We start from the raw sequence: 23976 nt of genomic DNA, 5'->3' as shown, positions 1-23976 counted from the left end.
AGGTTTTGGCACTGTCAGTGACTCCGAGAAGCCAATATTCACATTAGCCTGGCACTGGGTTGTGCCTCCTACTCCCAGGTACTTTTAGTTAGATCAAAGAAACACCTCCCCGTTTGCCCTGTGATTTTAGGGCGTGAAAATCCCCACTGAAAAGTCCTGGGATTTGCTTTAGGATGTAAATCCACAAGATGTTAAACTTGACTTTATGTTACCCCATCCCTAAGCCAGATGCCACAACCACCTGCGACAAGGCACCGCTCCAGCACAAAAATCCTGCTGGTTGGAAAGAAAAGTGTGTTTACAGGGTTACTCTGTCCTCGCTGCCAGATCAGGTATTACCCCTCCTGCTGCTGCCAGCATAAACCTGGCATACGTTACCGTAGTGCCTTCTCCAGATAAACCAGCAGAAATACAGCCACGTGCTCACGCCGATCCAGACCTAATTTGGGCTGCAAAGCGATGCAGCAAGTCGGAGATCCAACGGGAAGGAGCTAAAATCCCAGCCCTCCTAAGCGCAGATTGTTATAGGAACCATTTCCATGGAAGTGCCCGATGGTTGAAGTTGGTTGCGTTCATGAAGAGCTTAATTCCCAGTCCGGTGATGGATTTGGGATGGAGCTCTCCTGGTCTCCTGCCTGCAGGGCCCCAGCGATGGACATGAAACCCCCAAAGGAGGAGTCTCTTCAACCCATTTAAGGTGGAAGATGGTCACCTTCCAGAAATCACAGCCTGTCATTATCCCATGGACTTCGCTATTGAACTATTTCCTAACGTCTTATTAACACCCACCTTTCATTAAGGGTCTGGATCGTTATCTCATCGTTGCAGATTATTAAATCAAACAATGGCACAGGCTGTGGTCTTTGGGGCTGACTCACCTTATGATGTAACAAGCCCAGGCCAGTGACAACCTCAGCATTGCCATGGTGACCAAGAGGCTTCTAAAGAGTCGTAGGCAATGATGACCTGAAGTCAGATACCCAAGAAGATGCTGGGGAATCTCTTCAAAGGAATGCAAGAAGCTACAATACAAAGCTCTCAGGAAGAAACCGTGGTGGTTTGTATTCCTGCTGATCAAGGAGCAGGTCCTTGCAGGCAGCAGCGTGTGCCGGATTAATCATAGCCTAGGAAAAAGGATATTTTTTAACCCTGCTATCAACTAATATCAGTACGGATCCTGACAGGGGGGCTTTTGATCAGGGGGTGATTAAACTCCATCCTACAAAGCAGCATCCCAGGACGATCTGAACCATCTGGGAGGCTCGGATGGAAATGTTCCCTGGGGGATGCTGAGCAGGGAGAAAGCGTTGCAGCCCCACACGGCTCCTGCTGTATCTGCCTCCATCCACAGCAAAGCTGTGAGTAGTATTTGGGAAGGATTTATGTCATTTTGGGTGTCTACAAAGGGCTGGTCACTTTTGACCACTTCTATCATCCACGGAGAGAAATGGGCACTCCCAGAGCAATTCACTTGCCCTGCTGTGGATATTGATTGTAAACGAGGACGAGAGGTGTCCTGGAGGTGTTTGTAGCCTGTGAGCATGTTGGGACACCTCAGTGCCATCCAACGCACATCTCAGTGCGCTCCAGCACGAGGTGACCCAAAACACAATTCCTTGTTCAATCCAGAGTCCCATGAAGGGAGGAATAGTAAAGCTTTGATGAGGAGATACATTTCGAAACCGCGTACGTGCTGAGGATCTTTCCACCCACACCCAGCACGTCTGCCATATCAACAACCCACTTGTCCCTGCTTCCTCACAGGGCTGGGATGATACAGGCAATGGCAGGTGATGGTTGCCCAACAGTGTCCTACGCACCTCAACCCCGTCCAAGAAGAACCACTTTTGGGATGAACACCACTCCTTGGATTGAGCTGTTCCCTGGATCAGCCTCCCCAAGGGTTCACCTCTCCGTTCAACTGACGGAAACCACAAGGCAGCAAGAGGTGAGGTCTAAGCGTCCCACTTCTCCAGACTGTTGCCATGTGCTTTTAAACCTGAGACCTGCAGGGACTGCTTTTAGGAAGCATGTGAAACACATCTAGGAGAGAAAGTCTATGGTCAATAGGTTGAAATTTAGAATAGGAAGGTCCACAACTACACTGAAAAATGCCCAAGGACCAACCAACTGAAAAGCCATCATGAGATGGCAAAGATTTCTGAATTCGCTGCGCCAGGAACAAAAATGATCAAGAGATGAAAGACTGATTGAGGCTCTGCCCTTCACCCAGCAGACATCTCTAGGTCTTTTTTTCAGCTGCAGGAGTCACTCTGAGTTTCCGTATCTTTTGCTGGAGCTCCCTACAGTCAAAGCCTCCCCCAGGTAACCTTTCAGATCTCCAATTTCCTAACAACTCTCCTAACCAATTTTTGGAGCCAATCACTGGAATCAGATCACACAGATTGCTGGAATGCAGAAATTAAATAACCAGATTTCCTTATCAGGGTTTTCTTAGATTTTTTCTGCTTGTAGGGCAAAGTTTTCCATTTGTCTAATTCCTAGCAGATGCTTTTAATTTGTGCATTTCATTTAATCTTTTCCATGCCATGGAGACCTGGCTGGGGAAAAAAAATTGGCTAAAATTGTCCAAAAATATCTACAGAATTTTCCCTGGAATTTTGGGACAAGCTGAAACAATACGGGGAGCTTACTGCCAACATATTTTCTCAAATGCATTTACACTTTCCAACCCGCAATTACAAGCTGTTAACGGCTCCTTGGGGAAAAAAAAAAGAAAATTCAGCCGAATGTTTAGATTTCTGCCCTGGAGTTTAACATATGGTAGCAAGCCAGCATTTGGGTACCTGGCAGTTTGGTAGGGATCACGAGGGAAGATGCTGTGCTTCATAGCACTGGGGATTGCCCCAGTTTCCTCCCAGAATAACTGCTGTTACTTGAGCTGAGAGCCGGAGCCATGAGGGGATGGCATAGGTGGAAGCACACGTTGGCCATTGACATTGAGTTGTCCCCACCGAATACGATGGAGAAGGGGGAGAACCACTTTTATTGCATCTGCTTTGGTATTGCTGGCAACACCACTCATCAGGGGAATCACAGCACAAACTCTGTGCCCCAAATAGGGTTCAATTTTTTCTTCTCCCTCCTTGAAAACCAAACAAATGACTCCAGGAGACATGGGCTCACCCCACGTGTTCATCCCCACCGTGCCCACGTGCTCCTCTGCACCGTGCCGGTGGGTCCGTGCTTCTCCGCTTGCACCTCCCCGGGCTGACGCCTGCGGTGACGGCAAGGTCAGAGCGAGGGTTTCACATGTCCCAGCCCGGCTGTTTACCCGGCGCTCAGGCTGAATTAAAACAACTGCTAAAGAGTGGCCTGAGTCAACAAGAGATCTGACGGCCACCCGACTCCCGGGCAGGATCTCCTGCCAACTTCCCAATAAAGAAAGAGAGCTGGGCTCAGGCTCAAGGCACGACCTTCCTTTGCTCGGGCTCAAGGGATGACCTTCCTTTGCTTCATGTTGTGCATTTATCACCCAGGCTTGGATGGTCCCAGGCACCTCGTTCCCACTGCTGGGTGAAGATGCTTGTGATGCCTCGTGGGTCAGATGGATGGCTGGGTCTCCCGACCCATGCGTTGAGCCAACGGGAGCTACAGGCTGCACCCATCGGGGTGCTTGAGACCCACGAAGGTTTGCATGGGCAGAGCCCAGAGCATTTCCCAAACCTGCCAGCTACGCAAAAGCAAGGTCTTTCTGCAGTTGTGGCTAATGGGGATCCCACCAGCATGGCTTTGGGGTGAAGGCAAGGGTGGCCAGAGGGTCACAGTAGCTGCAGTCCCCCATATCTACAGGACATGCTCTGAGCACGGATGCGTTGCGCATCCCCTCCCTGTCCTGCCTTAAACACAGATGCTCATTCCAGAGCTGACCAGCTAAATAGCCCCAAAAACCCATCTCACGCAGGGTCCAGTCCAGCCCTCCATGCCTGGACAAGCACAGCTCCCTCCGACACGTGCAGGAGCACACGCAACCGCCTCGATCCCTGGCAGCCTGTGCGGCTGCTGCCTTCGGATGCTACTCAAAAATCTGGTCCTTTTGCATTCAGACAGAGTCAGTCATCGACAAACTGGAGTGACTAAGACTCGGTGCTGGCACACGCCAGCCTCATCCCATGTTGCCTTGTTTTGTCTTGTTTGCAGCCAGGCCGTTAGCCACCAAGGCCACCCAACTCCATTGCTGCAAGCACGGCACGGCAGGACATCCAAAGCCAAACCAGAAAAGGCAACCTCAGGTTTTCCAAAATTTGGACTGGTAAAGCCATACCCAAAAAAGACCTCTTCTCACCCTCACGTCCTCCACCGAGAAGTTACCCAAAGCGCTGCCGTTGCAACAGCCATAAACCCTTTAATAGTTTATTGAATTGCTCTCCTATTTACGACGCCAATATGTTTGACTTGGATTAGATTCTCAGCAGCTCAGCAGCACCCAAAAATTACGAAAAGAAAAAAGGGAGAGGGGAAATGCAGCAGCAAGCAGAGGTGATTTCATGTTTAAGAGGACCAAGGGCTTTGTGGACTGCATTCCCCCACATACGTGTTCTTCACAGCTGCTGCGAGGTGGAAATCCATTCCCTGCCTTTGGCAAATCAACCTTGGAGAAACAAATAAACACAAAAATCACTGCTGGCAGGTGCCTCTTCTGTCTCAACTCATCCTGCTCAGGTCGGTTCAACAACACGGAGATTTTGGCAGCGAAGCCACTTCCGAGTCCCTCTTCCCACCCCAAAACCTCATCCTCAGCTGTGAACTGGATCCAGTGCTCCAGCTGGGAAACAGACCCAGGCTGGGGAATAAAAAAAAAACAGCAGCTTTTTCCTCTTTGATATTTTTATTTTTTGGCAAAGGGAGTGTTGTTTCACAGCGTGGTGTTTCACAACCCCAGAGCAGTGGCGTTGGCACAAAGTGGGGCAGCATCCCGTGGTGCTGGGGATGGAGGGGCTTCATGGGGTTGCCCAAGCCCAAATCACAGCTTCAGCCGCGTCCTACTGTTCTTGTTAGAAATCCCTTGCTAATAAGGAGGATTTCTAAGAAAATCAGTGAGAGGGAGAAAAAACAAGTCAAAACCTCAAATTTCTGCCCCGGGCACGCTGGAGTCTCCTATTGGCATCAAGGTGGGGTGCTCGCCTGGATCGTACCTGGGATGAAGGGAGAAGTTTTCTCCAAATAAATTTATATCTGTGACTAAGGAGCCTTTATTCTCCACTTGTGCGGGATAACCCAGCAGCGCCCATCTGCAATTTTAGGGGCAAAATAATTCAATTTCTTTGGGCCAGGCAGTCAGTCCCTGCCTTCAAGCCCACGAGCAAGACACGCACAGTGCAACCACAGTGCTTACCCCTTAGCAGAAGCAGCCGGAGCATCCTGGCTCCGGAGAGACCGAAACTGGGAAGTCACATCCCTCCTTGAGGCTTGTAGCCAGATCTGGGTGCAGGAGGCAAGACGCCCAATTTTTCTCCCGATACCACCGGGAGAAAAACACCTCCCATCCCTGTTGTTTACCAGGTTCAGCTGTTCTCCAGATTTTCTGGAAATAGCCGGAAAGCCCGGCAGCCCTCCAACACCCGCGATAGCTGCTCATGCTTCTTTCGCATGTCTCCGGAGGAGGTTGCAGCTGCTGGGAGGGACGGTGGCAGTGCCGGGTGACGGCGAGGTCAGGAAAGCAGAGCCCGGCAGCGTTTCCTCCCTGCGTGCATGTGAACGGGGCATGCACAGCCCGTGCGGCTTCCCGGGGCCGGCACATGCTCCGGCAGCCCTGCGTCCCCGCCGTCCCTCCCGGGCGGCCGAGCCTGGGCTCCCGCCAGCGGCCGCGTGCCAACGGGCCAAAAAATAATAAATAAATCGGTAAACAAGTTCACCTCGCTGCCCTGCAAAAGGCTCTCCCTGCGTCAGGTTGGACAAACAAGCACCAGAGCTGACTGCCAAGGCGTCAGGGAGGGGAATACATCGGGTTGTCTGAAGGGTTGAAGCCATTTAACACCAGCCCTGCCGTGTCCTTGCCCAAACATCGGCTGCCGAGGGCTGCCAGGAGGCCAAACCGGGGCTGGGGCTGCACAAGAACACAGCAGCACCTCCTTTTCCCAGCAGATTTATCATCACCCCTTCCCCAGCCCCGAAGCAGCATCATTTCTCCCCAAGTCATTTCCTATTTGTTCATCTCAGACTCCCCACCCCATCCTCAAATAACCTATTCCAGGGCTGAGCAAAGCCTTCCCCGATTTCCAACCCAAATCTCCCCAGGTGGGGTTTTAACACCCTGCTCCTACCCCCATGGGTTGATTTGGAAGCTCCACGTTGCACTACGGCGAGGTCTGGACCAGAGACGCACGCCAAAATGTACCAACGTGGGGGATGCGCTGCAGGATGCTCTGGCACGGCCAGGTTTGATGCAGAGGGTGCTGGATCTGCAGGTAAGAGCAACTAAAGCCACAATCACAGCGGCCTGCCGCGTATCGCTGCACCCTCCTGTGCCTCAGTTTCCCCTGCCTTGAATGATAAAGCTGGAAATCTTCCAACGAGGAGTGAAGGACTAGGGAGGGCGAAATCTCAGCAGTCAACTAGGAACAAAGAGCATGATGCCCCTGGAGATAAAAAAAAAAAAAAAAAGGAAAACCAAAGGAAAAGTCCAATTCCAGGGTGTTTTAGCAGGAGGGTGGTATAGAAAATACAGGAGATGATTGGGTTTTCTGGCCCAGGAAGAACATGTCTCACTCTGGCCAGGGAAGGGACTCATGGTTTTGGGAAGAGGTTTAATCGGGGATGGAAAACACCAAGGAGATGTTTCCAGAATGGGATATATGGAAGATCATAAAGTGAGAGTGTTTTTGTGCTCCAGGAAGGAGAAACATGGGGAAAAAAAACATGGGAACAGCTTTCAGTTTGAAAAAGGATGTTATAAGGAAAATAATAGCTGTCCTCGATAGCAAGGAAGATTTAAAGTAGATATAGGAAAAGTTACCCAGGTATTAGGGGAAGCCTAATACCTCTTGGGAAGACAAGGAATTCCCCAGGGGAAAACACAAGGGAAATTTGAAACTGCTTGTATAGGTTTGATCTTGACTCCCAACCAGGGCCTGACCCCCATCTCCTTTTTTTTTTCAGCCTTAAAATGTGGTTATGCAGGGGAACAAAAAAGTGGGGTGCCCTGCAGAGACGTGCGTGCCTGCGTGTGCGTGTGTGCACGCACGCACCAGGCAAACAGGGATCACGCCTCGCCGGCTGCTGGTTTTGAAATCCTCCCACGTCCCTCCACAAAAAACCCGTGGTCATCTGATTTAAAGCCTTTGGAGTCGTTTTATGCCGAGATTAATTTCTCCATCATTGAGGGTGTGTTAGGGAAGGGTTCGGCATGCCAGCCGCCCTGCCGGCACGGGCTCCTGATGGCAAGAAGAACGTCAGAGATGGTGGGATGCCGGGTGGAGAAGTGGTCCGGGGGGTGTCGGTGGTGTGATTTGAGTGCTGGGGTGAAGTCCAAGCCCATGCTGAGCATCCTGCAGAGGGGTCAGACTCTCCTCCACGGTCCAAGCCCAGCCTAGCCCAGCCAGCTTGGCTTTTCCTATGTAACGTGGCCACCAAGCCCAGTCTTCACCCAGCAGCGTGAATAGAGAGCACCGGGGTCGTGCCTGTTCACCATGTAAATACAGCACAGGAGAGTCCTTCTCCATCCAAGCAGGAGTGAGGCAAGACACCAAGAGGAAGGTTTTCCAGCGTTCCAAGTCGATCGGTGGGTTGCTGGCCCTGGGAAGGCAGGTTACAGGCATATCTGCCTGCTCCCAGGTTAAGAGATGAGGAGATGGTATCAGCCACTGCATCTTTACGTGGTTTCAATTCCCAGACTCAGGAATTCTGAGAGGCTGTAACAACCTATCTCTTCCCACCGACTGGTTTCTGTGGAGTGATCGGGGTGCAGAGTGGGTCCCAAAAACCCCCACTGAACCTTACAGCTCCCCCATAGGGAGCTGCATACCCTTTACAAGCTTTCTTCCCCAGTTTCAAGTTGGCTGGTGGTCCCACCTCCAGCTGCTGTCCAGCAAAGGACATCCCACCTCCCCACCACAGCCTGGCATGTCCTCCCCTGCACCAACACCGTGAGACATGGTGGGCTTTGCTGCTTGGTTGTGCACAACCCCACGAGCATCATCAGGAGCTCACGAGCACACAACTTCATGCTCACCCCATGAGCACACAACTGCTAGGCACAGTTTCTTCTTAAACCCATTAAAAACTCTCCATGAGTGGTCATAAATGCTAAAGAAAGCATAATGTCAAAGAGGCATGGAGAGGTCATGCTCACCAAGTGCTCTCTTGGAGCTGCAGGGAGCAGGGACGTGCCGGGACGGGTGTGATGGGGGGACAGACACCTGCTCCTTTGGGTCATTTACTCGTGTTTCGCTCAAGAGGCCAGCGAGGTGAAAGGGGATGAAATGAAACCAAGAGCCAGAAGGAAAATACCCTGGCAAGAACCACCAGCCAGCGGGCAAAGCAGGACACGAGGGGGTTTCCAGCCTTCCAGGAAAGGTGTTCATTGAAAACAAGGCGATGGTTTGACTCAGGCACGAGCTGGTGAGTCAGGAGAGCCGGGGCCAGCTCTGCCGCACATTTCCTCCCTGCCCTTTGAGCAGACGGCTGGGAGCAGACGCCCACGCCGTCACCGTCACCATCACTGTCACCATCACCGCCACGGCCCCCGCGGGGAGCTGCGGCAGGCAGGACCCCCCCCCCAAACGGCTCCCGACACCCCGCTCGGGTTCTCCCCATCCGTGTCGCTTGGAGGCGTGGCTCATCGGCGCTCGTAAATCCTCCCCGGTGCCTTTGATGGGAAGCGCTGGATAAAAAGTTTTCCAAGCCTGCCAGGAAAACACGACATCGAGGAGCGACGGGTGACGTGACCAGCAAACGCAGCAGCGTGGGGATTTGCAGGGTATTGCCAGCAAGCCAGAAAGCAGCCCAAAGTAACAGAATTATCTCTTTTAATACCAAAAAGCTGCAGAAAGGCAAATCTCCAGCCTTAGCTGTAATCACTCTGCAAAAGCAGATCGTTTCCCATCAGAGGCTGTTGTGATCTGACTATCTGCAGGAGCTGGGATATCAAGGAAGAGCTCGATAGAGAAGGGGACACGCAGCAGAAATAATAACGCCGGGAATGGCACTGTCCTGCCCTTTCCCTTCATGCTCATGTGCAAAAGGCACCTCTGCTCCTGCTAACAAGAGCCTCCTTGATCTCAGCAAGCAGAAACGAGACCAGACGACGTCAAAACTTCTGCTAACAGAGAGCGAAAAGGCTTAATAAAGAGCAGTATTGTTATAGTGGCCAGGCTGTCTACCCGCTCCTCCCACCCCGCAGCTGGAAATTGCAGCGCTTGGTGGCAGAAATCACCTCCACAATGTCATCCCCACCAGGGCATTTCTTCTGCCAGATCAACTCCTGTTATCACTTTTCCTGCTGGATAAGAACTTCTGCTACCTTTGGATAGGAGCTGCTCACAGGAGATTGCTCTGCTGGCCACCAGCAGAGAGGAGCCACGGGAAGGTGGACATCAGCAGGGCTTTGTGCAGGTCTATCAGGCGCTCTTCTCCACCCAGTGTTGTGCGATGCTGCAAATCTCCATGCAGACAAGCACCCCATCGTGGCTGGGACGTGGTGGTTGAGAGACATCCAACACAACACGTTTGCAGTGGGGTCAGTAGGTGCGACACACAGTGAGGTCTCTTTGCAGAGCAGCTCTGTGCCCTGCAACCATCCCAAGGGCTGGATTTGGGGGTTGCTGTTATAGAGTCTCCAAGATCTCCAAACAACTTGGCTGAAGGTGAGTGAATAGGTCCTTGTGGAGGTAGGTGTGATGTGGGGAGGAAGGACTTTGGAAAGATTAGGGCTGTTTTTTCAAACCTCATGGTGCCCACCATTGCATGGTGGGTGTTCAGCTCCTCCAGCCCCTTGCTAGCCCTAAGGTCGTATTCATCTCAGCTGCGTGCTGCCAGCTTGGACCCAAGTGTCTGGCTTTCCTTGAGGTCAATGGCGATGGAGAGGTTGCCACTGGGGCCATTGAGCCTATCCATCATCAAAGCACCCTCCTCTGGGCCTGCCCGTTCATTGCCTCCTGGGGGGACCTGGATGTCTGGCTTACGCTGTACACCTCACCCCAGAGGTCTAAGGAAGGTGAGAGCCATCTCACCCCATGTGACGTATGCAAGGACACCCCCTAGATTGCTCTCAGCCTGGGAAGAGATGTTTAATCCAACTCGTGCATGCAGCGACCACGAGGCACCGCTTCCTTTCCCACTGCCAGCCTGGCAGATGAAGGACAGAGCTCAGGTTTCTGCCTCAGACCCCTCAGGAGCTCCCTGACCGCTGTGCTTGTGCTTTTTCCAGTGTCCCTCCTTCTTCTCTTGCTTCTGCAAGCTGTGGCTGCTCCTCCAGATGCTGGAGGTCTATCATGCCCATGGCTCTTCTAATGTCCACCTTGCTACGAGCTCTTCTCATTTATCCTGCGAAGACAGCGTGCTCAGCACAGTCAGCTGCAGTTGTCCAAGCTCTGCCTCTGCCTAGGGTTGCACTGGTGTTGCAGAACTGCAGCTGATGTCCATGTCAGCAGAGCCCCTTTGCAGGGACACGGCATCCACCATCTCCTCTCTTGGACATGGTGTAGTGGGCATGGTGGTGTTGGGTTGACGGTTGGACACGATGATCTTAGAGGTCTTTTCCAACCTGTATGATTCTATGATTCTATGATTCTATGATTCTCTCCAAACCACAGCCCGCACCCATCCAGGTCCACCTCTGCCACCAGCATGATCCTCCTCGGTGGTCCCAGAGAAGACCATCAACAGACAAAATCAACACCAAGGACTCCAGAATCTGCTCCCTCATCAAGCCCCGAGTCCTCTTTCTTGCCCAACTCAAGCCATGCATCACCACGCAGGATCCTGTGCTCACACGAGCGCTAACATGCCCTGATGACGGGTGATCCAAGCAGCACCCAGCAGGTCCCCCTGTCCAACAGCTCAAAGCCAACCTACACCTTTATATATACCCATAAATATATATATTCATGGTGCCATGCATTTTTTTTTTCAGCTGGGAAGCACCTCGCACCGTGCATCTGTCATGCCCTTGCCAACCCATACCCTGGGGAGCCAGTTGCTCCCAGCATCATGCGTTGGATCTCTGCTCGCTGGCTTTCAGTCTTATCTCCAGCTCCTTCCCAGCCAGCAGCACCACCACCACCAGGATTTCATTTGTCCTTTGACAAATGACAAATGTCCTGCTCCCTGGCAATATCCCGGCTACTTATCACCTGCACGCTCCCAAGCTGCCTCGCGTCAGCCGCAGTAATTAAATCATATTTTTCAGGTGAGGCGAAGGGCTTTTTAGGTGAAAGCTCCCAACACCTCCTGCCAGTAGAGCTGTAGCCACGGATGGGGCTTCACCAGGGTAACGGCACCGCTTGGGGATCAGGACTTTCTCCAGCGTTGCCAGCTGATGCGGTGATGCTGTAAGAAATTAATTCCTGCCCTAAGCTCATTCCTTCTAGCTGGCCTCGAGCATCTCTGCTAGAAATACCTTTCTTGAATATCTGAAACTGCCAAATGCCTTGAGGTCGGCTAAATGGCAACTGTTGTGCAGACATGAAGTGCAGATCCTGGGGCAATGCCACTGGCTACGATGCCCGGAGAGGAGGCAAAACAGAGCCAAGGCAACGAGATTTAGCACAGACTTGTCAGGGAGACCCGGGAAAGTGATGCCAAAGCTGCAAGCGGTGAGAAGCCGGCAGAGCCAGGGTGGGGTTTGCAGTTTACTCCCTAGGATACCCCATTTCCACACGTAGGGGCGTGCAAAGGCAGCTCAGGGCCTCCCAAATGCACATCTCAAAGGCTCCCTGTGCCTCAAGCTACCTGGGGTTTGCAGAGCAGCAGCCTTTAGGCAGAGCCTCCTCTTTGCACCCTGGATCTGGGTGGCGGTGAGCAAGCCTGGGGGTGAGACGCTGCTCCCAAAAGACTCCCAAAGGAAAGGCTCAGCCTCCTCGCCGAGCTGGCTGGAGTCCTGGTTTTCCTCTGGGAGGATCAGGCGGGCATCCTGACTCCAATCCGGCTGAGGCCACCACCTTCAGCAAGGATTTTTAATGCACCAGGTTGAACTACAGGGAAAATATCTTCATGCCCGACTCTCCTGCAGACTAAGGATACGCACTAAACTCTGTGCAGCTTTTGAAGGGCAGCCAGCAGACCATGCTCTCCACAACCCTCCTGCCTGGTGGTTTATAGATGTGCCCATGGGAAGCCCAGGCAGCCCAGCTGTACTGAGCAGTGTTCTAGGCATGGCTGGTGACATGGGGTCCCACCAACCCAACGGGATGCTCTCAGCTGGGGTCACATCTACACAGACTGCAGCCAGGCATTACAGAGAACCTCTACAAGCATTGTCATGGCCAAACTCACACAGTCTGTTCTAGCCTGAGCGAGTCTTACAGTCTCCATCTGCAAGAAGAAGGGGTCCTTGGGGGGCTCTCCAGCATGAGCTGAGCATGCACAAGTGATGTTCAATACCCATCCACGCTGGCCTCTGTGCCACGTTGGACTTTCCCAAGGTGGAGCTGCAAGCTGATGCAGGGAGCTGCTGGCAGCTGCTCTGGCATTTCAAGGTTGACCTCTAGAGGAAGTTTGTAGAGGAGGTATGGCTGCGAGGGTGACACAACGGTTGCAGAACCGAATTGCCCGTGGCAGGGTCCCGAGGACTTTCAGGTTATGTGTGCCCCGGGTATCTAGCGGCGACGGCAAGCACGGTATGGTGCCCCAAATAGATCCTCCCCAATTCAGGTGTGCTGGGCAAGACCGCGTGGAAATGTATCCTCATTACTGCAAACCCACCACGTGTCCCCCAGTGTTGGAGACCTGCCCATCGTTTTTATCACGGAGATCCCTGCTGAGGCTGCACGCCAGCTGCCCTCCAAGGTGGGAAGCTCCCCCCGGCTCTCCGTGCTCACCCCCAAAGGACCGGCGCTTTTAAAGCCTGACACCCTCTGCTTTCCTCCAACCGCCCACCCCCCAGCATCTCTCCTTCTGCTCTAAATGAATCCGTTTATCGCCTAAAATTAAATCAAGACCTGAAATCTGCTGCGCTGTCAAGATGCGAGGGTGTGAACCACACCACGCTTCACTGAGCCTTAAAAGGCAACATAGATCTCCGCACCTGAGATCACGGGCTCTGTGAACATCACTGCGGACAAACTGCCGCACACCCAAAACATCCTCCCCAGAGCAGGGAGAGATGAGAAAAACAAATCCAGCCCTCTCTCCCAAATTTTCATTCCCTCCCTGCTGCTCTTTCATGCCATGCCAGCCTCAGTGTGTAACATCTCCGCAGCGGTACCCTCCACCCCTGCCCCGGCACTGCCAGCCCTCGACGTGGCACCGGGCTGCCCACCGGTCTGGAGACACCTCTCCACTTCAGCAAAGCACCTGGGTTAGAGGCTGAGCAGCACCTTCTCCCCATGTCCTTGCACGCCCCAACTTACCCTGCCTCCCCTGCCCTTTGTGTCTCCTGGAGAAGACTTTTTCCCCTCTGTTTCTCCTCCCAATAGAGCTGTTAGGACAAGGAACCACCACGAGCATCCTGCTCTGTGCCCCACCATGTTCACACTATGGTACTCCTCTGGGATGAGGAGGAGGTGACATTAAGGGGCCTCTGCTTCACAGCGGGCCAGGGAGGGTGGAAAACTCATCCCCTCCTCCGTGGGGAAGCACAGGAGCAGCGGTCAGGGCTTTAGGTCTCCTAGCTGGGTCCTTCTTGCCCCACGCTTCCAAGCCAGGGGATGTCAAAGAGGGATTTCTGCCAGCTGCTGGGACGGAGTTTTTGGGAAAAGAGATGGTTTGGGGTACAGATCGGAGAGCACCACGGGGTGAAAGAGGGCTGCCCAGGGGGGGTACCCCTCTCAAAAGCCGTTTACCTCCCCGGTCTCTCCTCCCAGACTCCCAACGACACAGCTCATCCAGCTGAGCATCTCCCAAGGACCGCCACAAATGCACACAGGTTACCAGTTCTCAGCCTGCACCCCCCCAAAACAACTCCCAGCAATACCCCCCCGGCCCAGAACCCCCCCTCCCCCGCTTCCCCTCTCCTCCTCAGCCCTTGCATCACCCACAGCGGCTTGTTCCCCCAGACCAAGGAGAGACGAAAAACCCCACAGCCAAGGGAAGGCGGAGGGGAGACTGTTGCCCTTTGCAGGCTCCATTTTTAACCCCCCCCCCCCAACTCCAGCATCGTGGGGTGTCCCCCCACCCTACCCCGAAAACCAGCGGGCTAGGCAAAGCCAAGCAGAGCCCGCTGCTCCCATCTCCCACCCCTGCAAGGAAGCACCGCACGGGGCACGGACCCCAGCCCCAGCCCCAGGTCCCCCTCCCCGGCCGGGGGAGCATCCCGGGGTGCTGCCCCCCCCTCCCCATCCAGCCCCTACCTTTGCGGAACGGCATGGGGCGGGCGGGAGGCTGGGCTGCGCTCGGACGCCTGGGTTCCGCGGTCGCGGATGCCTTGCTCTTTTCTATATATATTTTTTTTTATATATATATGTGTGTATATATATCTCTCTTCTTTAATGTATTTTCTTCCTTCTTCCTCCCTCTTCTTTCAGAAGGAAACGGACATATTTGGGCAAAGCCCGGCAGAAACCAGCGTCATTTGGAGGCAGGCACTGCAGAAAGGAGGAAGTTCTTATAATTTCGGAGCTTTTAACCCTTCGCTTCCCGGAGACAGCAGGGCGCAAAGGTGACAGGGACAGGACAAGGAGCTGATGGCCTTAGAAAGGGATGGAAGGTACCGGGAACTGGTTTTTGGTTTGGTTTGTGGTGGTTTTTTTCCTGGTAGGACCGGTACAGAACTGAGTATAATGGATGTGGGTGGGATAATGAGGTTTTGGCCTCCCACATCACCTCTGCCAATCTTCTGAGCTCAGCAGAGCACCGATCCCATCTTCTGTGTGGTGGCACTGGGCCAAGCTGGGAAAACTCAACTGCTTCCAACACCAGGGAGCCAGAAACTCCGATCGCCCTGCTTAGCATCTCCCGTCTGCCCTTGCACAGGCTGCACCATCCAAGGCCGAGGCAATTGAAGGTTCAGATCCTGCTGTGCTAACCCCCATGCTGAGGATGTGCAAGTCCCCCTCTCCTGGGATCACAGCAGGGATAGCTGGCGATGAGCCGTGAGCTGAGCCCAGAGTTTTGGAGCGCAATCAGGTCTGTGTGGCTTAATCTCTACCATTCAACCTGCAGCTCAGGTTGCAGCAGGAGGTGAAGGTGGAGCATTACCGCCTGGGAGAGTTGTTTATTTTTACTGTGGTTCCTTTACTGCCCTCCCTGGAGGTAGAAAGAGGCATTGGCTTGGAGCTAGTTCAAGAGAAACTCCTTAAGCTACGCAGGACTGGACCCAGTCCTTCCACCTTAGTGGTGAACAGCAATACCGTGAGCTCTCTGCCGTGTCTTTGCTCCTCAGAACCACTCCTCCCTCCTGGAGTCACCAAGACCTTCCTCAAACCGTACCTGTGCCGGTGGCCGTGGTGGTATAAAGCCTCCCTGCCCAGCTACTGCAAGCTCCAGCCCCATCCAGACCACCATAATGGTCAAGGTGAGCGCTCTTCATCCGCTCCAGTGCAGAGTCTGCCAGGTTTGGCTTAAACCCCCCTGGGGAAACCTGTTTAAGGCAGTGGGTGAGGAGCACTCCAAAAAATGGCCCCCAGGCTCTGTTCCGAGAGCTGTAACTCCAGCAGGGATGACAGGGACATAAATGCTGTCTCTGTCCTGCTCTAGGAGGGATGGCTGCTGCACGTGGAGAAGTCCTTGAGCCTCCATGTGAGGGACAAAAGCATAGAAGATTTGGTGGCCTGGGCTGCTGGGCTTCTTTCCAGCAACTGCAACCAGTTGCAGCAGCTGGTTTCTACCTTGTCCCCAGGGAACACGGCAGCACACGCTGGGGCTGGGTCTCTGCCCAGGCAAATTGAGCGGGCAACCGTTTTCTTGGGGGAAAAATCATCCAAAAATGGAATTTCCCAGGACATTTAGCAACCCTAAAGGGCCGCAGGCTGGGAAAATTCAAGGCAGCTGGGCTAGATGTCCACATGCCGCTGCCAGACATAGCACAGCAGGTAAAGCAGAGCCCTTCTTCACTCCACGTGGCCCGACACCCACGTGCAGGAGAAGACACCCCAGCCATGCCCGAGGCCAGGGCGGCACAGCAGCAACCTGCCTTTCATTGCATTTTCCAGCAGAAGCAGCCAGTGCTTTCTGGAGGCAGTTCAGCAGGCCCTGATGCTACTTCACAGCCTGTGAAGTCCCTCTCACATCTTTCAGGCTCCTTCCACCCCTTGCTGGAGGCTGCCAAGTCCCGCTCCGTGCATAAGGACCGCACGGCCCTGGCTTCTCCTTGCAGCCGTCCCAGCACAGCTCATGGCTGAGAAATGGGGAGCAACTAAAGGGAGAGGGAGGAGAGCCCGGTACTGCCCCGGCTTGCTCAGGGAGCCCAAGCAAGCAGAGCTGCTCACAAGTGCCAGCACCTACCCATGATGGGCCCTGTGCAGGATCCGACCCCAGGCAGGCAGGAGCAGGCACCGGGCTGGCAACTCCTGCGAGGAGTTGTGTCTCCAAGAATCCTGAATCCCCAGGGCATCGGGGAGGACATGCTGTCATCTTGCTGATACGACTTTTTTCCCCCCAGTTTTTGGCCTTGTTCCCTGTCTACCGCCCAGGAGCTCCGCTGATCCACCCCTGGCAGGAACGGGAGCCCAACTCTATCCCAGTGCTCCGGGAAAAAAGTGCTGCTCCTTGAAGTGATGAGCTTCCAAATCTCTATAAAACACAAAAAAGAGATTTTTACAATTTTATTGCCTGGGATAAATGAGGATCAGCAGTTCATCTCTGGAAGAATATTTCCAGCACATGATTCCAGGGCTTGGCAAAAGAAACATAATGCGATATACTCAGGGTTAGACCCAATAATGAACTTGGGCATCGTGTCCATCAAAATCCACGTTTGGATACTCATGTCCAAATTTGTTGTTCATAACATCCTGCTCAGTACCTGCATAGCTTGGAAGGTGCCTAACTCCTTGGTTGCTTTTTTTTCTGTAACATTGGTCTTTCCCGGGCACCAGCAGTTCAGCTCCAAAAACTTCCCAGTAAGAGCGTATTAGAGCACTGTAGGTGTGATCTGGTCCTGTATTAGAGGCTGGTGGTTAAGGTCCCCGTTAAGGTGCTTCCATCACCTGGTCTGGGAGGCAGAGAGGCTTTGTCAGCCCCTTGGCTGAAACGGTGCAAAGGCTCAAATAACCCCTGGGCGAGCACCCAGCCTCGGGGCAGCCAAGCGGATGGAGGGCTGCTCCTGCTGCTCCAGGAGCATTTTGGGATTTAAGAGGTGCCCGTTCAGCAGTGAAGCACCTACTTCTTCCCTCGGGCAAAACCAAGGCCAGTCACCTGGGAGCCAGCTGCTCTTCAAGGGAAGAGGCTTACAAGCTACATCCTCCACTGAATCTGGTCCCCAGGAAATCAAAGGGAGTAAAGCATCTGGTTGATCACTGGGATTTGCTCCAGTCACTCTGTGCGTTGGGCTAGAAAGATCTCAGGTGGGACCATCCTTGGTTTCCACACGTCTGCCCTCTGTTTTCCCCATGGGCAATTTCTAGAAAGCAGCTTCCAAGCTCCAGCCAAGGTCATCGTAGGAGTTGGAGCATCTTGTTGCCTCATTCCCTATATTAAATACTATTGGTTTTCGCCCACAGAAAGCACCTCAGGCAGCTAAGTGGTGCCAGGCAGTTTAAATAAACAGGTAAGCCTTCCAACATAGTCTGGGGATTTTTGGTGCACCAGGATTTTCACCCCTTACTCACTGTTCAACAGCATTTCTGTCTGGGATCTAAAAAGAACAATACAAAAATAATAATAATAATAATAATTAAAAAAAGAAAAACACTGAGAAACAAGCTGGTCCCAAAACCAGGTTTAGATGAAACTGAACAAAATATGGTCCAGGACAGTGAAATGAGGATGGCTCTCCTCTTGGCCGGGCTGCACGGTCAGAGAGGCTGGTGGGTGGCTCAGCATCACTCAGGGTTTTAGGAACAGGTTGGGCAAACAGGCTGGGAACGGTCTTAGCCAGCGCTGATCCTGCCCCGGGGCTGAGGGATGGTCCAGATGGCTTCTCGAGATCTTCCCAGGCGCTGGTTTCCGTGGGAGAGGCACCGGCAGCAGCGATATTCGTGGGCACCTTTCCCAGCAGCATCCCGTAGAAAGCTGTCTCCAAAGGAAGGAAAAGCATGACTTAATGGTCATTAATATTTTAATGGGGTTGTTTAGTTAGAACTAATCCAGCAAAGAGTCCTTTTGCCTTTCTCCCAGGTTTAAAACCCATATTTGGCTGAGATGCTGTGACTGCAGCCCTCAGCTTCATCCTTAACCCCAGAAAAATCCTCTTTGGCCAAGATGGAGATGGAGATTTAACTTTCCTTCCTTCCCTTGCACCATTAGGTGTGCAGAACCAGGCTTTGTATCAAGGGGCAGGGGAGATGGGATGCTCCTCTGGGCTAAGCTGCTCAGCATTTCTGCACATACCTAGGGGAAGCAGAGATGTCTTTATCTATACAGGGAGGAATGGATCTTCCTATCAGTGATTGCCCAGCCAGGAAATCGGTATCGAACTGACCTCCCTTTCCAGTTAGTGGTACGGTAAGATAATGGGTGGCAGCAGCCTGCGAGACAAGGATGTCGGTGCTTTTCTTGGGTTGGAGCCACGCAGTCGTTTCAGCCTGAGAATCAGTCACAGGGATCTCGATCTCCTTCACTACGAGGGTTGTACTCTACAAGCAAATAATAATGCAAACAGCTCGTTTAAAATATTTATAACATTTTGAACATTTGCTTGTGTGGCACAAACCCAAGAAAGACAAGGGTGCTCGTAATTGCTGGCGCTGGGTACGTCGTGGGACATGCTTACACGATCGATCAGGCTTGCATAATCCTATTTTTTCCCTTTTATAAGATGTTTGAGTGCCCAGGCAGGCTCTTAGCCTCTGGCCTCAGCCCCTGGGTTACACGTTGCTTGAAGGTGCTGCTTTCCCAGGCAGCACCCAGCCCCTTATCCCACCGCTCGGCTGTTTTCTTGCTGAGCTGCTGCTGTTACGCCTAAGCCAACCTCCCCCAGCTCTCAAGGTTGCACTTCAGTGACCAGCCGCTGACCATCAGCGAGTTGTTTATAGCCCCGAGACTTCTATTTTCAGCCCGTGCCCACGTTTTCAAGGCCTTTGCTAATCCTCCCACGCTCCAGCAGCCAAAGACACCTGGTATCCAGCTCCCTTTCACACCGCGAGCTCTCCCCGCCTGCTGCTGGCAAGCCTGATGCTCCAGCCTTGCAAATTTAGCAGAAGAGAAAGTTGCAAAGGGGCTTGTAGCCTCTGGCTAGCAAAGGCAATACCGTTTCTGCTGGGAGAGCAGGCAGCACAACCAGGTCATCAGGGCTTAAGATGCAGCGGGGACTGGGAATGACGAGCTTTTGGAAACTTTCCAGCCAATCCCTACGTACGCTGCAGCCTGACCTAGACGGGTTAATTTTTGCTTACCTCTGGTATTAGGGCTGGCGTCTTCATAGCAGAAAGATTAGGTGCTCTGTAAAGGTGTCGAGACAAGATTGGATTAGAGAGCTGCAGATCAAAGACTTAGGACCTGGTGCTCTTGGTCCCTTGCACAGCTCCGGATCCTAGTCTCCTGTTTTGCACACAATCATCAGCTTTTGGGTTTTGGAGAGAAAGGTCCCAGTAAGGAACCGGACAGTGTTTCCCAGGAGTGATCTGCATGCAGTAATTACTGCAGCAGCACCACCCGCTGTCAGATACACACCTCGGTGGCTTTTCTGCAGCTGCCTGCTCGAGCAGGTTTCTAAATGTGATTTTACCCTTCCCATGCAGGAAACTCGGTCTCCCCTCTCCATTGATTTCCATGGCTTTGAACTGCTACCACACACCCACCTGGCACTGAAGAGAAAACGTCACATTTGGAGAAACATCTCCATCCTTCTTCTGATGCATCCAGAGTGACGAATAATCAATTCTATTTCACACAGTCCAGGCTTGGTGGGACAAATCCTTGCCATGCAGCTAAATCCCTTTTGTTTTTTTTTTAATCAGGAAAAAAAAAAGCGTGTATTGATTTTATGATGTCAACATCATGATTTTTTAATATAAAAACTGATAGTAGACTCAAGCTTCCTAGCTTTTATGTTCCCCAAGCTTTGCCTGCAAAAGCACTGCAGGAAAAACAAAGACCCCCAGGCTTTGCCCATGAAGAAAGCAACTTGTTAGATAGAAATAAAACTAAGCAAAACACTGAAATGATCAGGTGTAAAGCAAAGTGAAGAAAGGCGGGGAAAAAAATACATGAATAGCACTGATGGCTGGAGATATTTTCAGGACTTACTTGATTTCCTTATTAGCCCTAAATTCCTGACTTCCTCGGAAAAGCTGAGCCCTTGCAGGCGAGTGTGGTACTTCTGGGACAGCATCTGCGGAAGCAACTGCGTTGTGTTTTATGGGATGATGTGCACAGCTTTATCTGGTGCGGTACAGGGAGATGGGGGGCACGCTCCTGGGTCTTCCTCTTAAATTTGTGCTTGAAGCAAACACCTGAATCCTGGTTTGAGTAGACTTCATTGCCATATGATTAATTCCCCAGAAAGGTCTTTAAATTTTGCCAGGTGAGCGCATCACCCTCTCCTACAAGGAGGGAAGAAGAGTCATTGGGAATTGCTCCAGCCCATATCCTCTCCCAGCGACGACCCTGCACCACTACCATTGCAGAGTCCCAGCGTTTTCCTGAAGTGCCTCAAATGACACAAAACCCACCGGTTTTCTCTTCCCACCCTCACCAGAGGAGCGGGTGCTGGAGGAGCTTTGTGTGTTTTGCTAGAGTATCATTTGAGTTTTGGTTCACAGTTGCTATACGAGTTTTACAAGTTTGAAGAAGCAAAGTCCAAAAAAGCTACCCAGCTTTCTGCCCGCGGCAAAAGGTGGAGAAATCTGTGATGAGTTGAAGACCTTTCTCTTGGCAGGATGGATTCCTGAGCTGTTGACTTGCTGCAAGCTCTCAAGTGGAGGCTAGAGATCACACCTTAGAGATTGGGAGAGGAAAAACAAATCAAGGGCTATGAAGTGGCATGATGCTTAAAAACCGCTTTGGAAAAAACCACATTCTTCCTACAGGAGGAATAAGAAGCAGAAGAGGAGCAAGGAAAGGGTTAGTCATTTTCCTGGGAAAGATCCTGTTTTCCATATAGCTGAGGTTGTCTTGGGCTTTCAGCATGGGCCGCTTAAAACATCCTTGCAAAATCTCCGGCACCTGCTTTAGCCATCCCCAGCGTTAGCTGGTTCACCTTGTAAACCAAATGCAGCGCCGGAGAGAGCGTGCCACGACTGCTGGGAGATGGGCAGGCAAGCACCAGCCTTCAGGCCTGCCAAAGCAGGAGACACGGGCCGGTGGCAGCAGAGCTTCGGTCCCCCGTCCCCTGCTGCCCACATCTACGGGGCTGAAAGCTTAGGGTATGCTGACGCTGTTTGGATATAAGACATAGGGCTGTGCTCTTACATTTCTATACTAACAAGAACGAAACACAGCATGAATCCCCGTGCTTTGGGATTTCCCTATTTCCTGAGGCTAAAAAGAAAAGGAAAAGAAAGGAAATGCCGTAAAGCCGCAATCATGAGCTCAGCAGGGAACAGAAATCAGAAAAAGCAGATATGAGAGGAAAAATCTGCAGAAGTGTGCACGCTATCTCTTCTCCAATTAATTGCCATGTTTCCCTTGGCTTTCACCTCTCTGATCTTCCGTTGCAGCTTTTCCACCTCAATGTCCATTTTTTCCCCCCCCATTCAAGTAGGACTTTGCTTACTGATACAGAAAGCTGTGGGTTTGCTCCTGTGTACAGAAAGCCACAAGCAACGCCCAGCCCCACCTGACACGGACAGACAGCAAGATCACTACAGGATCACATTTGTATTTATTGTCAGCTACTGCGTAATTCCAGGTAAGCTATCAGGCATACGGACAGGGACTTTGCCATCTGTTTCTCTCTCTTGAGGAACATAAAAGTGGGCGACTTTAGGTTTGCCCACCTTTTTTTCAGCAATTAGAAGTCCTGCAGACTTTACTCCGCTTTCTCCTCCTCGCCACTAACCTGCTGCGTTGCATCTCGAGTGACAGAAGATTTTTTGCAGTAAGTAGTAGGTAAATCACCCTGGACGTTCAAGGCGAACAGTACATCTAACCCATTGGCCTGCAGAAAGAGAAAGGTGATATTGCCATCCTAAATGCTCATTTAAAGAAAGTTCCAGAGTTCAGCGAGGAGGAGAAAGGAGCAGCTACTCGTTTGTTGCTCCTGGCACAGGGCATGAGTATCTATGATTACGTCTAGAGCTGCCCAGGGGTTAAGGGCCGCAGGCTCTGGAGCTGGCTGATGTTATAAGCAACTTGTATAATTACCAGTTTTTGCATCCTTGAAAAATCCTATCATCCTCTACGCTGCATAAAATGTCACTGCAGTCCTATGAGGAAAAGATTCATTTTCCAGCTCACTCTGCAAATGCCTAACAGGCACAGATGAGAGCCTTCCTACGAGATCCATCTCCTCTCACGCACAGACCAGTTACTCAGTCAACCAACACCTCAAAATACCCACAAACATCTCTCATGCATTACTCTGAGCACCAGCACTCCTACCTCCTCAGCTCAAACAGTTGTTTCTCCAGAACACCACAGCAAGCCAACATTCAGAAAAAGGAGAAGTGGGTGTATTTATCCACTAAACCAAAACTGAAATGCAGTTTTGGGCCAAAGAAGAAGAGAGATGACGTTCACATATTAAATGACACAGTCAAGTGTCATGCGTCCTACCAGAAGCTGCCTGACCATCTCCAGCTGGACTTCACAGAAGTCCCTTCTACAGCTGATAACAAGAAGTCGGTGCTGGTATGTGAGCAATGTTCTCCAGGAATTCCTTTGTTCTTCCACGGTCACACAGCACCAGGCTTGCTCATGACTGGTCCGGCAATAAAAATCAACATGGAATAAAGTCTTCACATTTTAAGATGAGCTCTCCCAAAAAGGTCTGGATCTGGTGTCCAGGATTCAAGAGAAACCAGCGCTGGAGTCTTGGACAGCAGAAGCCTCTACTCACAGAGCAGATACAAGGACCACTCTGTATTTCTGCTGTCTTGTAGTCTCCACCATACTCTGGAGGAACATGCTGTAAGGGGTCAGTCACCTGCTGCCCATGAGCGCCTCTCTGTCGATGGGTTTATTCTAGCACTAACTCAAAGCCTTCACATTTCTGAAAGTCCATGGGGTTCCAAAGGAGAGGGCAGGCCCTGAGGACATGAGAAAAACAATAAAGTTTCATATAAGCCAAACTGATTGGATGATAAAGGCTCTGGGATTGCTCTTTAACTGCTATGCAGCTAGAATAAAATCTTCAGCATCACAGGGCAAAAGCGAAGTCCTTTATTAGAAGTCTTGCCTATAGGACACACCAAAAAAATTCCCAAGCCCAGGCGCTACTCTCGAAATAATTCCCAAGCCCATCTATGAAAAACCCACCGCTTCCACAGCTCAGCATAGCAGAAAGTCAAATCTCCTGGCTGACAGATCCAGAATTTCACAAAAGCTCAATTCTTTTCTCTGGCGCAGGGGTGAAGCCCCAGCTCAGGAGCTTGACTGCCACCAAGAAGCAGCTGGAGTCTGGCCAGTGGGTGGTTCTAGAAGTGGTGGTGCGACAACTCACCACAGCGCCTGTCTCTCTTGAAGGGTCTCCTGCCATATAGAAATGCAAATGTAAGGTTTAGAAATCCAAACAGCACCTAAAAAACCAAGAGTTTTCAAAGTAGCAAATAAACCTTTGCTTTTTGCAAAGTTGCAGACAGGCTGCGTATTCTCATTGCT

The 23976-nt window shown here is 51.9% G+C and overlaps 1 long non-coding RNA gene across 1 annotated transcript; it reads left to right on the top strand.

The window, feature by feature from the left end:
- Nucleotides 1–15543: 15543 nt before the first annotated feature.
- LOC142079219 (uncharacterized) lies at nucleotides 15544–18565 on the top strand. Its single transcript, XR_012672578.1, has 3 exons — nucleotides 15544–15631; nucleotides 17778–17824; nucleotides 18523–18565. It is a non-coding gene; the product is annotated as an uncharacterized LOC142079219 (long non-coding RNA).
- Nucleotides 18566–23976: the final 5411 nt, after the last annotated feature.

The sequence above is a fragment of the Calonectris borealis genome, chromosome 1, assembly GCF_964195595.1.
Source record: "Calonectris borealis chromosome 1, bCalBor7.hap1.2, whole genome shotgun sequence".
NCBI classification, from domain to species: Eukaryota; Metazoa; Chordata; class Aves; order Procellariiformes; family Procellariidae; genus Calonectris; species Calonectris borealis.
This window is presented reverse-complemented; position numbering and strand designations above follow the sequence as displayed.